At 34.6% G+C, this 18,896-nt stretch overlaps 1 protein-coding gene across 6 annotated transcripts in view; it reads left to right on the top strand.

Moving 5' to 3' along the window:
* The window catches only part of SEMA3A (semaphorin 3A), a 441,509-nt gene that overhangs the window by 8,302 nt on the left and 414,311 nt on the right, over window positions 1–18,896 (top strand). For all 6 annotated transcript variants that reach the window (XM_081148088.1, XM_081148091.1, XM_081148089.1 and 3 more), the window contains exons 2-3: window positions 6,246–6,353; window positions 8,712–8,794. The gene's annotated coding sequence lies outside the window, so the exon portion shown is untranslated. The remainder of the gene's footprint in view (window positions 1–6,245; window positions 6,354–8,711; window positions 8,795–18,896) is intronic.

The raw sequence follows: 18,896 nt of genomic DNA, 5'->3' as shown, positions 1-18,896 counted from the left end.
AAACATTGATCTTTTTGTACATCTCCATCAGAACTTTGGGGTGTATTGTCAAGGAACAGTAATATGTTGGAAAGGAATCTTTTTTTTCTGAGCAGTAGGTTTCAACAGTGAGCTTAAAATATTCAGTAAACCATGTTATAAACAGGTGTCGTGTCATTCAGGCTTTGTTATTCCATTTATAGAATACAAGCAAAGTAGATTGAGCATCCTTAAGATTGAAAATCCTTAGTGGCCCTAGGATTTTCAGAATAATAAATGACTATTGGCTTCAACTTGAAGTCACAGTTGTACTAGTCCTGAACAAAAGAGTCAACCTGTCCTTTGAAGTTCTGAAGCTAGGCATTGACTTCTCTCTAGCTATAAAAGTCCTAGATGGCATCTTCCAACACAAGGCTGTTTCACCTACATTGAAAAGCCACCCCTCATTAATAATCTTAGCAAGATCTCCTGGAATAACCTGCTGCTTCACCTTGCACTTTTATGTTATGGAAATGGCTTCTGCAGCTTCTTCACCTCTTTTAGCCTTCATAGTATTAAAGAGAGTTAGGGCCTTGCTATGGATTAGGCTTTGGCTTAAGGAAATGTTGTGACTGGTCTGATCTTCTATCCAGACCACTAGAAATTCTGTATCTGCAGTAAGGCTGTTTCACTTTATCATCTGTATGTTTACTGAAGTAGCACTTTTAACGTCCTTCAAGAACTTTTTTTTTTTGCATTCACAACTTGGCTAATTGTTTGGTACAAGAGGTCTAGCTTTTAGCCTATCTCAGCTTTGACATTACCTTCCTCAATAATCTTAATCATTTCTAGCTTTTGATTTAAAATTAGGGACATGAAACTTTCTTTCACTTGAACACTTAGAGGCCATTATATGGTTATTAATTGGGCAGAATTTCAATATTGTGGTGTTTCAAAGAATAGGGAAGCCTATGGAGAGGGAAAGAGAAGGGAGAATGTCTGGTCAGTGGAGCAGTCAGAACACATCCAGCATTAATCTATTTGGTTTCCTTTTATACATGGGTGTGATTTGTGGCATCTCAAGACAATTATAAATGTAACATCAAAGATCACTGATCACAGATCACCATAACAAATAGACTAACAATGAAAATGTGAGAAATATCATGAGTATTTCCAAAATGTGACACAGAGACATGAAATGAATTACCAAATGTGACACAATGTGCTGTTAGAAAAATGGTGGCAATAGACTCATTCAATGCAGGGTAGCCACAAACCTTCAACTTGTAAAAAAACACAGTATCTGCAATGTGCAATAAAGTGAAACAATAAAATGAGGCATATTTGTAGACTGTATTTATGGTAAGAGCCATACAAGAAATTAGTATGAAATCAAATAATGCCATTTCTTTTTAAGCCATTTTACTTTGGCACTTTAATGAGAATACAATGTTATCAATGGATTTGTCATGTAGGAAAAATATATATTTTATATTAAACCTTGTCTTCATATGATATTTTATGTATATTTATTAATTTATGTTACAATAATGTGATAGCTTGTTCTGTGTGTGTGTAGTTTGTGTGTGAAAGTTAATACATGTATGTGTGAATTACCCTCTATTAGCATTTCTATTATATATTCCACAGCAATACCTTTATTAAATAAAAAAGATTTTTATTTTATTTAGCCAACTATTCTCTATTATTTAAAAAATAAATTTCATCATAAGCTTTTGTTTGCACCAGCAGGAAAACAAAATGTTATGAATTTAAAACATTTGTTTCCTGACTTACATCAGCTATTTTAGTTTTGTATATTTATATTAATTAATTGCTATTCTCTGCTGCTGTAGGAACACTGGATTTTCATATTATTTAATATATAACTTTAAACAATGACTATGGCTACCAACAGCATTACACAGACATCTTTAAGGTGGAATATACGTTATTTTGATAATATTATTAACTTTTAAAAAATTTGTTCATTTTGGAATTGAAAACTTACCTTTTTTATTATGACAAAAACCCAGATATTTTTTCACATTAGTATGACTTGGATAATGTATTGCTCACTTGGAGTCTTTTTTAGACTCCCCTGAGCAACTACACTAACGAGGCAGACCACCTTTGGCCACGGCTGACAGGAGCATACTCAGAAGGAGCTAGGACAGGAGGCAACCATAGACTGCCAGCAGGGCAGCAACAGGGGTTCTACCTGAGGCAATCCTTACAGCAGCCCAACAGCTCAAGTGCAAGCAGGCAAGATCAAAATGAGGCAGGGAGAGAAGCACCCTAGCTTAAACTCCTCCTTCCCTAAAGGAATCAGTATCTTTTAGTCATTTTTTGGGGGGTGGGGGTATTTATTTAGTTATTTATTTATTATTTACTTAATTTATATATGATCATATTAACCAATGCCACTCCAATAAAGGAATCAATATATTTTGTAACAACAGAGTCATAGCTTCTAAGGGTCCTGCAAGGGTCCAGCTCAGTGAAAATAGTCACCAGACTCAGGAAAATCCAACATTAGACTTAGTATCAGGTATTTACAATTCTCCCAGTCCCAATTCAGTGTAGCAATCAAGTGTCATTTTTACCATAAGTAAATTTTCCTAGTCATTCAGTTGGCATTCTAATTTTTATCAGGATTCCAGGGGAATAGAGCTAGACAGCTAATAAAAGATCAAATTGTTATGAAGAGGAAAGCGTGTTGTTAGTCTTTTATCCACAGATTGTTAGCATGAAGTTTGAGAACATTAATTTTAAGGATTAGCATGCGTATTTCCATTCTGTCTACAAAGGCAGACTACACTTAGGTTTATAGTTATTGCACCAAGACCTGCCATCATTTGTTCTTTTGATTTCACTTACAAAGCATGTTAAACATTTCTGCCTACTTTGTAAACTTTAAAAACTATACACAGCTGCATGCCAACATTTTGAAAGGCTGAAGAGTGCCTGAATTTATTAATTAAAATTTCCAAGGAAATTTTGTGTCCTCTATATGCGATTAGACTAAGAAAATTTAAGGCTACATTTTAAAAGATTAAAGCACAGTGTCAATTATGTAATTGCTTAAAATAAATAAGGCTTCACATAAGATAAGCAAGAAATTGCTTTCAGCCCAGCCAACATGGCTCAGCGGTTGAGTGTTGGCCTATGATTCAGGAGATTGCTGTTTGATTCCCTGTCAGGGCACATGCCTGGGTTGGGGGCTCTATCCCCAATAGGGGGAGTGCAGAAGGCAGCCAGTCTATGACTCTCTCATCAATGATGTTTCAATCTGTCCCTCTTCCTTCTTCTCTCTGAAATCAATAAAGGTGTATTAATAAGTAAATCAATCAATCAATCAATCAATAAATAAATACTAAGAGACATTATGCAATTCACAATGAGCTTACTAGTTTGCTGTTTAGGAATAGATATTAGCCATATAATAATTGTAAAGTGTGTGCATTTAGATATGTACATTGTCTTATTAAGAATAGAGAATTGACAAATGCTCAGAGAGTCTATTTGGTTGTGAAGTCAGCATGAGTAGTATGACAATGAACAGGCCATTTAATAACACTATCTAAAATTTTTCAACTATAAAATTAGAAATAAATTATGTATATAGTTTCTGTCTAATATAAAAAGTATATACATATATTATTTCATTTATGATTGCTAATATTATTGAATAGTGCATAAAACAATTTAAAAATAAATTTTAGGTAGAAGATATATTACTCTTATAAAGAGATGTGTTAATTTTTTAAAGAATTTTATTTTATGATATATTTTAAATGACAAAGTCAATCTTGACTCAATTAATAAACTCTTGAGTAATTAAATATCCTCAAGTTACTTGGATATTGAAAAATGAGAGCATTGATTCTTTTAGTTAATTTTGCTGGCTTCTGTTAAGTGCTTATTATGAATTGAGGAATTAAAAGGCATTTCTTGCACTTTAAATAGATAATAATTTGCTTTTGTTCTATTAAAGGTAATTTTTTGTTCTGTCAAACTATAGACATCATAATAAAATCGAGATAGTGCCATGTAATTAGCTGAAAGTAGTGAACTTAATTTATCTTGAATTATGTATAATAAGAGGAAAATGTATGAAACCATATTAAGAATGATATTACTTAAAGAAATAGAAAGATATATTGCAATTATTTCATAATCCCATTTGAAATCAGAGCAATACTTTTTTTTTTTTAATGTATCTTTATTGATATCAGAGAGAGGAAAGAAGAGGGGGAGAGAGAGAGATAGAAACATCAATGATGAGAGAGTCATTGATCAGCTGCAGCCCACAACCTGGGCATGTGCCCTGACCGGGAATCGAACCCTGATCGCCTGGATCCTAGGTCGACGCTCAACCGCTGAGCCACACCTGGCCGGGCTTTTTTTTTTTTTTTTTTTTTGAAACAGAGCTATAATTTTTTGGAAAATTTATCAGAGAGCTAGGAAGTTCTGTTAGGTTTTTTTTTGTTGTTTTTTTTTATTGATTTCAGAGAGAGGAAAGGGAGAGGGATAGAGAGATAGAAACATCAATGATGAGAGTCATTGATCGGCTGCAGCCCGCAACCAGGGCATGTGCCTTGACCGGGAATCGAACCCCAATCGCCTGGATCCTAGGTCGATGCTCAACTGCTGAGCCTAGCCCAGCCGGGCAGGTTTTTTTTTCTATTACATATTACATTTCTTATTTAATAGAAATTAAGTTTTAACATAGATTGTGGCTGGCTCTTTTAATTTGGATGAATAATACACTTATAAATTTTGGATTTTTTCTTTCAATGGGACATCTCAAAGTGACCTCTAAAGATATGTGAAATAATATGTTTTAATTAAATTTGATCCATACTGTACAGCAAAGCAATTAATAATTGAGACACATGCAAAAGAAGACTTGAGAGAAAACTAGATCACTACAGTTTTGATTTGCCTACTATTTTTTCACTGGCCAACTCCAGAGACAAGGTGGACCTTTCTCTAATTAGAAGCAAGAAGGTCTAGGAAATATAAAGAACAGGATTGACCCTTAGCAAATTTTGAGTGTTATAAAATTTATCTTTGACACTTTTTCATTCTCTTCACAACTTTCTCAATTCATGGGCAATTTCTCTTCCCTTATTTTCTCAACAATTGAGTCACCTTCAAGCCCATACTGTCTACATACGGACTTCCTATTACTCCAAAACTTGAACTTCTGCCAACAGCAATGTTTTCAGTTCAAAAAGCTGCATGCTCCTGAACAGTCTATTCTTAGGAATTGTAACCCTCACTTCCAGTAATTCCTAAATCAGAACACTTATTCTATTGGTGTAGTAATTACTTCTAGGACCTGGAAAGGAAGCTCATTAAATACATGTTGAAACATATTAAACACAGCATGTCGAAAGTACAGTTTGATGAATATCTTTTTTTTGCTGTACCACATTTGTTTCTTCTTTTTTTAAATTTATCTTTATTCTTGACAGTATTACAGATATCCCCTTTCTTCCCCCCATTGATCCCTTCCCCGCCACATCTGCCCTCTCCCCCACAGGCCTTCACCACACTATTGACAGTGTTCATGGGTTATGCATATAAGCATATAACTTCTTTGATTAATCTCTCCCCACCTCCTCTCCCACCCTCGCCTTCCCACTGAGATTCTTCAGTCTGTTCCATGCTTCTTTGTCTCTGGATCTATGTTCCTCAGTCTATTTTGTTTATTAGATTCCATATATGAGTGAGATCATACAAACCTGAGTCAGGAAGAATCAGAAAACCTGAACAGGCTAATAACAACTGATGAAATCGAAACAGTAATAAAGAAAACTCCCAGCAAACAAAAGCCCTGCACAATGGCATGAAATTAGAAACCAACTACAGCAAAAACACTCAAAAACATTCAAACACATGGAGGCTAAACAGCATGTTATTGAACAATGAATGGGTTACCAATAAGAGCAAGAAAGACATCAAAAGCTTCCTGGAAACAAATGAAAATGAACACACAACAACCCAAAATCTATGGGACACAGTGAAAGCAGTCCTAAGAGGGAAGTTCACAGCACCACAGGCCTGCCTCAAAAAGCAAGACAAATTTTTAATAAACTGTCTAACCCTACAACTTCAAGAATTAGAAAGCTCCCCTGTGAAGCCATCCGGACCAGGGCTTTTGTTTACTGATGAATATCTTTTAATTAATAAAGTTTTAACCCTTTTGGTGGTATTGAGATTTTAGCAAGAACATTCTTCTATTTCATAAGTATTCTTTACTATTTTTGCTTCAGGAAAATTCAAAGAGATGAGTTGAAGGCCAAGAGCCGAGACGCCTTATCATTCCACCTCTGAGCTGGAATCTTCCTCAGGTCAGCTCATTTCGGATTGTCCTAATCTAAGTAAGTTCACATAGGACTCAAAGAAGCTACTCCCTGGCCGTCACTCTCCCTGTTAGGAGATCAGGATCTATTACAATTCAATGTCAATTTTTCATGCCCATCCACTTTTGCCTGTTTTATGCTCATGCTCTAAACATTGTGAACCTAGCCAATGGAATAACCTTATTGAGTGAAAATATTATTTAAGAGAACTTGGAAAATTTACTTTTAATAATTATGTTATAAATCCATTTTTCACCTTCTCTACCCTTCCAAGCGTTCCTTCTTAGCGCCTCACCCCCACATGCTCCATCCTTAGCATACCTTTGTTTTGAAATCATTTTGAAACTGGGGGGGGGGGGGGGTGTGAAAAAAGGAAAAGAGAAAGACAAACAGCCCTGACTGAATGTTGCTAATTGAGTAAAAGTGAGGCTGCCCCATGTATGAAGCATTGTTCCCAGTGGCTGCTGCAGAGATGAACATTAATCTTGCTTTAGAAAACTTCATTTATATAATTAATCATGTTGTCATTTGGAGGTTAGTAATGCAGTTTGCCTTGGATAACTGCCGGGTTCCACAGATCCTACCCTAGCCTAAACTTTCCTGATTTTCCTAGCCTAAGTTTACATTGAATTCAAGGTCAGCGTGCTACAATGTAGTTTTGCTCTCGCAATTTTTGTTATTGTTGTCCTTACTTCAAATTGATCTGGAGATTTTGCATGTGAAAAGAATTGTAAGTGAATATTCCTAACAATTGTGCTTACTTATTAATATTATTGATAAATTGTTGATGTCGTTTTAGTGGTTAAACTATGGCAGGATAATACGTATGCACATGGTGTCATTGACAGGTATTCATATTGTCTAAGATTTTATACCTTTTTTAAAGAATGAAATATAGCTCTTTGAAAACCACTAATTTTAAGGCATAATTGAAACATCTTTTCCTATTCTATGAAATCTTGAGCTAGAAAGTACCATTCTCTGTTCTGAATGTATATATCATGTATTACCTGTGTCATTTATTTCATAGCTACTTGTGCTGAAGTATTTCATTCATTGGCCCACTCCCTACTAGGTGCTAATTTTCTTTGTGTACAACACAGCTATGACAAAGTAGGTGTTCAATAAATACTTCTTCATTGAGAATTGACAATTCCACCCTGTAAGTGCAGATCGGAGGTCTTTACCTTCTGTCTTTATACCCCATTTGCTGTTTAATTTGCTATTAGCTGGAACTGATTGATAGACATGAAACTTTTTTTTTCTAGAGAACTGGCAGCTATGTAAATACAGCACTTAACCTTAAGCACTCAGCCATTAACCTTAATCACTGTCCATTAACCTTTAAGCACCCCAGGTTTCTCCCCTTACAATCCCCCCAAACAGACCCCACTGAATGCATTTTTTAGCATTGAAAAGAATCTTAGTAGAATGTTTTTATTGTTCTGTGAGTGGCTATAAAAAATGTATTTTAGAGAACATTTGATTCCATTTCTTTGTGTAAATGCTAATTAATTTTCCAGGTGTTCAAGGAAAGATACCAAATTGGAACATTATTTTGAGGAGCATGTTAGGATATATTTGATAAGAGAAAAGACAATGCTTTTTTAAAGTACCATTTTTAAGATTGATAATCATGAGAGTATCACATATCATTTCTAATTAAACTGGAAAATGTATTTGAAAAAATAAATAACCTTTTCCTAAAGCTGTTGCTAAAATCTTATGTGATATTAACTCCAGACATGTAGAAGCAACCAATCACTTTAAGAATAGTGACTTTCTGAAATATTTTCTGATGTCAAATAACAGGTAAAAAGAAATGAAATGTCCTCTTTAAACATAGCATTTTAGATTTGTTCTTGTAAATATTCTTGTCCATAGATATAATCAATTTTATTGAAATAATAACACCATTTATATAATTCTTCGTAGTCTACAAAAATCAATATTTTTTTCTTTTGGGTTTTTTACAAAATCTATATAAAATAATTATATGTTATGGAAAGAAACAAATGTCAAGTGTTAATTAATGTATTCCAATTTATTTGTTTATTTTATGTCATAGTTTGTTTTCACCAAGATCTCCATCACGACCTATAAATGTAGTAAAATAATATTTCAAAGTTGCAAAAAGCTTTGGGTTTAATTTTATATGGAATTATGTTTTAAGACCTTAATCTTTGGGGAAAAAGTAGTATGTCAGTGAAGTTGCCATTGAATTCTGAACATAATACATAGGGAGAGGAAGAATAGCGTGTGGGAGGGTGGCGTATGCAGGAGGCAGAAAGAGCACCTTGCTATATTCAGGAAAGTAACTTGATACTAATGGACGGATTATTTTTAGATTTGTCAAAATGCTCCCTTTTGCTCCAGGTTCCAGAGGAAACTGACATTACTAGAAGGTGTGAGCAACTGAGGGCCCGGGAGGGTCTCCCTTACAACTGCAACATTTCAAGGTAAATTTTAACAAATGTTAACTCTTACTGGAAAAACAAATGAGTGTAATGTGATATCTTCAACTCTAGAAAGATGTTACCTGGGCATGGGCTGGTTAGCTGTTCAGGTGGAATCTAGTTACCTAACTGAGGAAGGTGGTAATAAGAGGGGGATGTGGCAAAAGCCAGTCTAGGTAGATGAAGATCCCCAAAGACAAAGCAAATCCAATATTGACCATGTATTCTGAGAATTAATCAATAGCTTTCACAGAAATGTCTCTCCGTATAGTTATTTCACTCTCTAAGCATTTTTGTCTTTCAGTCAGGTATGGTTCTGATGATGCTCTTGGAGGTACAAAGATCCTAAAACCATATTAATTAACTCTTTGACTTTTTATTTAGTGGACTCCATACCCCCATGTCACTATATGTAGGGAAAAATAGCTTGGACATATCCCTATATATCCATATACACTGACATTACTTTCATACAACTTGGTGAAAAAAAATATGCAGAGATAGCTCAGAAATTAAGCAAATAAATGGAAGTAAATTCTGTTCTTCATCTTCTCAGAATGTCTTCTCCAATATATACATTTATTTATTTGAGTATCTTTGACTGAGAAACCAGGTTACTTCAAGAATACTTTAGGTCATGCTGTCATTGACACAGTAACATAAACATATTAAGGATGAATTTTTTTAAGATTCTTTTTTAATTGAATTTATTGGAATACAGGTTTCAAGTGTACAACTCAATAAAACATCACCTGCACACTGCACTGTGTGCACATCGCCCTAAGCAAAGTCTCCTTCCATCTCTATTTTCTCTTCCTTTGCTCACCCCCATCTACACCCCCTTTCCCTCTGGCTATCCCCAAACTGTTGTTTATGTCTATGTGATTATATATATAGATACATATATATATATATATACACACACATATATGTATATATACACTCACACACACATATATATATGTTTTTTGCTTAATCCCTCCACCTTTCACCCAGTCCGCCAACGCACCTCTCTTCTGACAGCTGACAACTTGGTTCATGTATCCATTAAGGATGCATTTCGAATTATTCTCCTTTTACAAACATGTGGCAGGCACTTTTCTATAATGCTTTTTACTTGCAGCAGGACAAGTAGGAATAAGACAAGCTTCTTTCCTTTAATATGAGTGCTAAGGGCTATATTAAAGGCTAAATACTGGAAAACTGATTAAAATGTTATCTTAATTTTTTTCTACAGAACATGGATAGCAATAATTAATAACTGAAGCTATGTCTCCAAGTTACAAGAAGTGGTTAATTTAATTATTATACAATTAGGAGCAAATGAAACCATATTGATATTGGGCAAGTTAGTGTCTTACATTAGGTTTCAGGGGAAGTTTAAAGATCCTGGACTATATAAAATGTAAATTCTTTTCTAGCTCTTAGTTTTTATACTTTTGCTGTATCACTTTTTGTTTATTTATTAGTTTGAGCGGTTGTGCATGAGAATCACATGATCCTAATATCTTATTATTTGAATACTTGAATAACAAAACAATATTCCCAGTATTAGTAAAATAATTTTTATATTTGCTTATCACTTTTATCTTCTTACTTTGGCACCTGAATGCCTAGCATATATTAGACATTTGGGTTATTTTTTAAATGAAATTATTCAATTTTTCCGATTAAGCACTGTCACCCCAATTTATTAAAACTAACTTTAGATTTTACTACCCTACTCCACTGTTTTGCAGACTGTAACCTGGGTGTTGGCTCTACACTTGGATGAATGAGACACATTTAAAAGATTCTTAAATTATCTTCACCTTATCTCCAGGTTCTAAGAAAATATAAATATTTAAGAAAATAAAAATTTGCTAACATGGGTATTTCTTTTTTCTTTTTCTTTTCTTTTTTTTTTTTTTGTAAATCTGGTATTATTTGCATGTTTTTCCAAAGTAAATATTAACCAAGATTTGTATGAAAAATAGAGATAAAGCCTATCAGAAGAGAACAAAGCAGCTTCTAAGATTAATGTTGAAACATTTTTAGAGAAAACTGCAAGGGCAGAGACTATTCCCTAGGGAGAAGTGGGGAGGGGGGGCTGTCTTTCTTTGACTCTGGTGCGTCAGGTGAGAGCAGGAATGAGTGCCTCAGGTAATCAGGAGGTATATAAGTAAATCCATATACCTGAACCCATCACTCATTAGTTAACAAAATATTTGTTCAGCACTAATTCTTATTAAAGATTGGGGGGAAAATAAAGGAAATAGGGATGCCTCCTACTTCCCAGCTAAGACACTAGTTTGAATGTTAGGTGAATTTTTCTTTTAAGGACTGTTCTTGAAATTTATTTTCATCTTACATTATCTGTAAAAGAGTTAGGTCAGTGTGTTCAACCCACCCCAATAAAATCTGCTCCAACATCTGTATAACTGTATTTTCTCGCTTGAGATTTTTTTCAAATGTTAAGTAGAAAGGTATTTAAGAAAATGATATCTGTTTCATTTGGGGTTTTTAACCTCAAAAGAGCAAGTCAGCACACTACCAAAGCCAATGACAAGAAACAGCATAACCAGTCATCACATTCACACACACCCTCACACCAAGTGAACAAACACACATACGCAGACAGAAAAACAACCAACCACAAAAACAGATTCTACCTTCCCGACAACTCATCATTGCAAGGACATTTCAGATCAAATGTGTAGAGTAAAAATGCACTTTCACCAGGGAGTGTGAGAGGGGCTGTGCCCACCCCCCTCACGTCACCCCAGCACCCCTGGGACCCAGCACTCCTGAGGCGGGGGTGAGAACTCTGGCGCCTCTGGTCCATCTGAGGCCTTCTGGCAGAAGAGTGATGTCACAGATGCTTCACTGTTTTTTTCTTCATCTTCTCTATTTCTTTCTCTTTTCTTATACTTTATTTTTTTCTCCTCTTTTTCCAATTCTTCACTTTTTAAAACTTCTAACATTTCTCCAAAGCTTTCTGATCCCCTTAAACAGTGACAATTCTTTTGATCAAATGCATATAAACATTCATTCCCACTGGTCCTTTGTATTTTCTCTCAGTTTTTACTGTGGATGAGCCTTTTTTTCCCCCAGGGTAGAAGTCAGGGGTGTGAGGATTATCACCTGCTTTTGCCATCTCCAGGGATGTATTGAAGAATACTGGCTATTAATTAACATTTTATGATGTGCTTCACACACTCTTCAGAGGAAATGCATATAATGCCAGATAGTAATAATTCTTTTTCACCCTGTGAGGGGGAAAAGGTCATATTCTTTATCACACCTACCCAGAGGACAAAATGCCAAGTGTAAAAGAGCCTACAAGGAGGAATAGTTGTACTCATTTCAAATGTTTCTCTGAGAGGAAAAAAGGAAGAACCATCCCGGCATAACTAAGGGCCAAGGGAACCTACCTGCCTGGCTTCCCTCCGGTCTGATTAAGGAGCAGAATTTCCCATCCATGCTTTCCCATAGTCCTTCCAGTCTCTGGGAAACAACCTACCTTTTGAGAATAAGCTTTGGTTTCGCTTGTCTCAAAGACCAGTTTCACCCTGTTCTGGGAGAAGTTTCTGTGTGCTACTATTTGAGGCATATACACATTTTTTATCTTGCACCTTTTTTTAAATTTTTTTTCATCTAAAATAATGGTAAGACTGTTGCTTCCAGCAAGGAAAGCTCAGGCTTAACTCATTTATTTTCTTTAATCTTATCATGCTTCATATTATAGCCAGAAAAGTCAGAATTACAGTGTCTTTTGGCCAAGGCCGAGAGATAAGGAAAGTGAAATGGTTGGGAGCCTCGCACTCCTGGGAGATGGGACTGAGAGCCACTGCTGCAGCGATGGGACACACACAGCCAAGAAGGCTCTTGAGCTGATCCTGATCCTGCAGCAGGGCCGAGCCTGTGTGTGTCCCAGGCAGCTGGACTCGCCTTTAGAAACGGTATGCAAACAACTCTAACTCAGTCCTGCCTCAGTAGAGTGTTGTTAATTATATTTGTCCTTTATATGTTTTCATTTAAAAAGTTTTCTCTTTGAACCAGTATTGAAGGTAATTTCCATAGTTTTGAAGCTCTTTTTACGATTTAAAATTTCTTCTAAGTTCTTTCACTATCTGAATAATCAGATATTGTTACCCAACCATTCTCATGGTAATTAACACATGCATTATATTTAACTTAAATATGGAATATTAAGTTTTATCTGTCGATGGCATTTTAATCTTTTCCATTTCTTTTATTCCTATAATCTTATTTTTTTTCAGTTAAAATTATGAAAAGTAATAAAGTAATTAAACACAAAGATTAGTGTTAAGACCTTCAGAGGAATTAAGAAAAAGGGCATATTAAAAATTACCTAGGTATGAGGTACTCTATCTATGCACATATATTTGTGTGTGCGTGTAGTGTCTTTTTTTATTAAACAAAAATAAAATCTCTGTGAAGAACAGGTATGTGGTGGCTCAAAGAGATTAAGTAAATTGTTTAGGTTTGCATCTAGAGTTAGTAGAACTCCAAAGTCCAGTTTTGTAACACAAATATGCAGTACCCACCTTGCTGTCACTCTCACCATTTTTGGAAGTGTTAGCAATGATATGAGCATCACTCTAAACTGATAGCAATATCAAAAGCTGTTGTTGCCCTGACTGAATGACTCAGTTGGTTGGAGTGTTGCCTCACATACCAAAAGATTGCAGGTTTGATTCCCAGTCAAAGCACACACCTAGGTTGTGGGTTCAATCCAGGTCTGGCCAAGCGTGGAAGGCAACTGATTGATGTTCTCTCATATTGATCTCTCTCTCTCTCTCCTTCCCACACTTTCTCTCTAAAAATCAATGAAAACATATCCTTGGGTGAGGATTTAAAAAAAAGTGTTGTTAATAAATTACATCATCTGCCATTTGGTGAGAGGGAATATTACTTTACTTCTTGAATGTCAGTGTTTCATTACGCTTGAGAATTTCCTTCTCCACTGTTAAAGCTTACTATATGACTTTTCTGTATCTTGGTTTAGTCGGCTTATGTTCCCCTGAAACAATATGGTGCAGTGTCATGGTGAAAGTTTCAGAGCAGGATACTGATTTCTGATTGAATTTACCTCTATATGACATGATCCTTTTTGGCGTATGAATTTGTTTTTAAAAGAAGACTTTTATTTAGGTCTAAAGTAGTTAAAGGTGCTTTGTAATTTGACAAACACTGAATGTCTTATATGAATAAAATGGGGTGGTGGTGGCATGATTTACCTGAAAAAGGCTGGAGAATATGTTGGGAAAAGAGACAAGTGAAATATAGATTAAAAATGGAACAAAGATCAGTAGAAACTTCATGACCAGTAAAAATACAAAGCTAATGGATTTCATCCTATTTTTCGATTACTTAAGATGTTAGCTAAGATCTTGCCTTTTAATGTCTAGATGTCTATTTGGACTCCTCCTTACCCTAAATTCATATCCCATCAAAGTCCAAAGCCTTTCTCAAAATTTCTTCATATTCCTGAAATGTGTTGGAGTCAGAGAATAGGATAATGTGACTCAATTATCCCTTGTAGCCCCATGACTCTAAGCTAACTTTTCCTCAATTCAGGAAAAAATTTATCATTTCTATTTTACTTATATGGAGATATAAACACATGTATATTCACATATACTTTTTTTTCTATTACAGCCATACATATTAACATCTTATTATAGCCTAGGTGCTCAATTTGAGATTAAGTAATCCCCAGAGCTATCTACTACTGTTCATTGAGTTAGTCTCTTAAAACTCTATTAAATTTAGATAGCAATCAGTGTCAAGTCAATGCAGTTAATAATAATCCTGGGCATTAACTTAAGCTACTATTGGGGGAAAAAATCTGAGAGTCAGATAATTTGGAGGACCACTATTCCTAATTTGTTGTTCACAATAGAAACAGCAAATTTTTACTGGGACAAGAGATCTCAAAAAAGATTTCCCAAGTCAGCCTTAGGTATAAAAGCATGTTTCCCTAGAAACCAGGAAAAAAACCATGCATAGAAATATGGATGGTTTAGACTGTCTCTTTTTGGCTAGGGGAATTGGGGATTTTGTTGCACTCTAGCAATTTCAGGTCTAAGTTTCATAACTCTTTCGTTCCCTCTTTCTCCCATGAGGATATAAAACCATTGGGAGAGGTTGCTAACACAATCTATTTTTATCCCTCAAAAGACTGAAATTATTGTCCTACAAATCTAAGCTCTGCTTTTTTAACAGTCACTCTAGATTACAAGGTCCTTTGATTCTTCCTGTGTACAGTTCTTCCTTTATGCCATGGAAAAATGAGATATATTGACACTAAGTAACACTTGCAACCTTTTATTAAAAATCTTATACTGAAAAGGACACCAAAAGATCCTCCTTTAAAGGTTTCTTTGCACCTTTTTAAAGCTTCATGCACTTGTTTATTAAGGGAGATATGGATATGAAGAGTCAGAAAAATGTTAGTCTTTTAAAAATGACACTGTCAAGCAGTCACTCTGATTGCTAAACAGAAATGCTGCTGGGGGGTGGGGGGGATCCCCACAGTTTAAAAGCAGCTTCTTTTTGCAAGGCCACTCATAAGCATTAATAAATACTTCATGACTCAGGACAGAAAAGAAACATCACAAAAGATAGGGGCAATAGTTTAATCTCAGTGTCCATCTGGCTTAAATGTTTCATTTTTGTGTAGTGCTGGCTATGAATGTCAGAGTTTTTACTGTAATACATGATTAAATATCATAATTCCCCATTTTAGTCTTTCACTTGTTTGTTGGAAGGTCTGTTAAACCTAGCACCATTTCTTTTTTTTCCTGTTTCTCTCTCTACTCAGTGTTCCTATCTTTACTGTTTGCTAGCCAGTAGAGAATCATAATCTATTTTCCCTCTGACCCAAATACTTTTATATGTGAAATCCAATTATGAAAAAAAGATGTCAAGTACAGTCTTGAAGGAGAAAGAATTCAAATCTCACTGAGACAGCCAAGTGGGTGAATGGGGACAAGGTTGGGACAGGCGTACTTTTATTCCTATAGAGCTTTTCCTAGAGCTCATGCTAAGGAATATTGCTAAATAATACGTGTTTAAAAAATTAAAAGTTAATTGGAGAAGGAGTTCTGGGATTTGTATGTACAATCTTTGCTATATACCATATGTAAGTAAGTAAGTATTAGGTATTATCTATATATAAGCCTCAGTTTTTAGCATCAGTGCAAGGTAAGACCCACACACCAACGTCCAGTGTGTATTCTTCCATCTTTTCACCTTTGAGAGCACTCTTTTGTTTTTTAGTTTATTTTTTAACAATATTTCACAACCATTACTGTCTGCTACCATCCACAGGATCATTTGTCTTCTCAAATGCTTTCTCTCACAGCCTAGTTCCAAGTTTTGATTAGGAACACAAATGTGGCTTAATGAAAGAGAAATAAAAATGAAGTTTGTTAAAGGCATTCTTTACAAGGAAAGCACTTCTTATTTAATTTTGACCTTGAAACTTCTGATAATGGAAGCAATAGGGGATTTATGAACTCTTTATGGATTATAATGATAGGGAATCCCAAACACTTAAGGAATCTTCAGTGATTTGTTCTCTTTTCCCCATTCTTCATTAGACTATCTAAGACTAACTCTATTAATTGGTGAATATTTATTCACTGTGCTATTATAAGAAATAATGAAAGCTTTCTTGCTTTGATTTTTGTTTCAATACTTCATGTTTTTGTTTCATTTTACTCATTTTATTTAACCATTTGTATTTTTAAGTTTGTATTTTTCTAAAGTCTATATTCTTTATGAATACAACAAATAGCATGAGTGAGAAATAGAATTAATTACTGTGATTATATATGAAAGAAATCCTTACCTCTTGGAAACAAGAACAGATTTATCACTGAGACATCTTATTTTGCATAAGCAATTAAACTGTTCTATAGAAGAAATCAACTGTATGTAAGAAGCCATACAAATTAACCCAAGTCACAGTCATATTTATCAGAAGAATGCTTTTACTTTTTTCAAAAGCACTTTCATATATACCCCATTTAGCACATGTGGGCAAATATTTAGGTTAACAAAAAAAAATTAATGATCATCAGTTACCGTGTAAAACACAAAGGCTTTCCTTATGTTTGGGACACAAAAGAAGGAAGTAACGCAACCTGCACTTTATTATTTTGTATCAAATGCAAAGCTTTTTCTAAACTTTAAATCCAACCAAAAGCAGCTGCTGGAAAAATATCATTACAGTGTACCTTAAGCTGCAAAAAACAATTTAATGGTGACATTTTATTTTGTTCAGATGGTGTGCTCTCTCCTTCTGTTTAAACCAGTAAAGGCTACGGAAACTGTATCTGGATGAAATCACTGGTAGGTGAAGGCCCATGACCAAAAACATTCTTGAAAGATTACAAGGTTAGAGTCAAATGGTACTAACAAGAGAGAAGGTCTCCCAAAGGCAGGAAGTAATATTACATCATTCATATACATAACCATACTTTCCCTTTCCTAGAGATGGATAGAAAGTTTATTATTCAAAAATATCAATACATAAAACGTGGGCATTACTTTTAAAACACATGTGGTATGACTTACAGGTCAGCCTATTTCTATTTTTTTTTTAAATAATCACTTCTCTAAACTCTCAAAAATTTTTGATAAAAATTCCTTAATTTTGACCATTTTATTTGCTTTTCCAGAAATGAGATTAAAAAAGGAGAAAATTGCTTATACTTTTATAACATATTGATATTATCAAAAACAAAACTTGAAAAGTAAGCAAAATTTGACACTAAGGCTGACCTACCTTTTTCAAAAATAAGAGCATTTTACTGCAGAGAATTTTTGAAAATGAAAAAAGTAACCACTCTTGATATAAATCAAATACTTATAAATCTTTATTAGAAAAACCTTGGAACCAGATTATTTAATCTAACATCAGCCTTTACTGAATATAAAGGTAAGAATTCTCTCTGCCTCTCTCACTAATTTTTATTTTAAAATTATTATTTTTAACTGATATCATGCTTTTGATCATTCATTCACTCATTTATAATTTATACCTTACCTCTGAGAAGGACTTACAATAAAAAGTATAGATAACAGAAAACGATTGACTTAAATAGTTGAAAAAACAAGGAGAGGGAGCAAAGTTAACATTATTACTGTGATATGAGCTTCATTGCATCTAAGAACTTAGCAAAGTGCCTTTGTAATGACCTTGAATGCAGTAAATTAAGCACCTGCTGTGCATTGTAGTTATAACCTTTACATAAGTGAGACAAGTCTTGCCACTTAGGAATGACTCCCAGGTGGTCCTGGCACAGCCTGGTCACATCTGCTAGGCCTTAGAAAGATGAGGGTGAAGGTTCTGTATGCTGGCATTGTGCCACATGACCTTGCTGAAAGTTTTGTGTAAATAAAGAATGCAAAATACTCAAGGTATGGAGTAAGAAGATTTCCAAATTAAAAATACAATATTGTGTGCCTTCAAAAAGTAAATTTTTCTCTGTGGCCCTAAATTTTCTTGACTCTTAAATGAGTTTGTTGGACTAGATTATTTCCAAGGATTTACCCTTCTATCCAGAATTCTTAGCAAGCATTTAACTTCACCATTTGTAGCCTACACAGAGTCTATTATTTTTTCATTCAACAAACATTTCCTCTAGGATTTGATGAACAGAATATAGTCTCTATCTGCTTTTAGCAGGGGAGGCAGAAATGTAAACAAATTATTAAAAAATAGAAAACCCTTTTATAATACTGTTATTTGCAGGCGTGTTGAAGGAAGTATTTACACCTGGTAAGATCAAGAAATCAGCCGTCTTGAAAATAAGAGTTCAGTAGGTAATCGGTATCAAAGGAAGAAAAAGGAGAGGGCTATTTCTGGTAGAGAAAATGGTCTGTGTGAAGGCAGAAGGTGAAAATAGGTTGGTAAATGAAAAGGGTTCTTAGAAGGTCAATGATGTTGGAATGCACTGAAAATGGCAAAGTGGCTTACAAAGTACATAGCGGCCAGATCATAAAAAGGAATTTCATCAGAGGCTGTATAGTTCAGGGCTTAGGGTCATGGATCCAAACTCTAGTACCTAGAATTGATTTCTGATTTAAT

The sequence above is a fragment of the Miniopterus schreibersii genome (genome assembly GCF_964146895.1).
Source record: "Miniopterus schreibersii genome assembly, chromosome: 9".
NCBI lineage: Eukaryota > Metazoa > Chordata > Mammalia > Chiroptera > Miniopteridae > Miniopterus > Miniopterus schreibersii.
The sequence above is the reverse complement of the archived record's forward strand: the minus strand, read 5'-3'. Positions and strand labels throughout refer to the sequence as shown.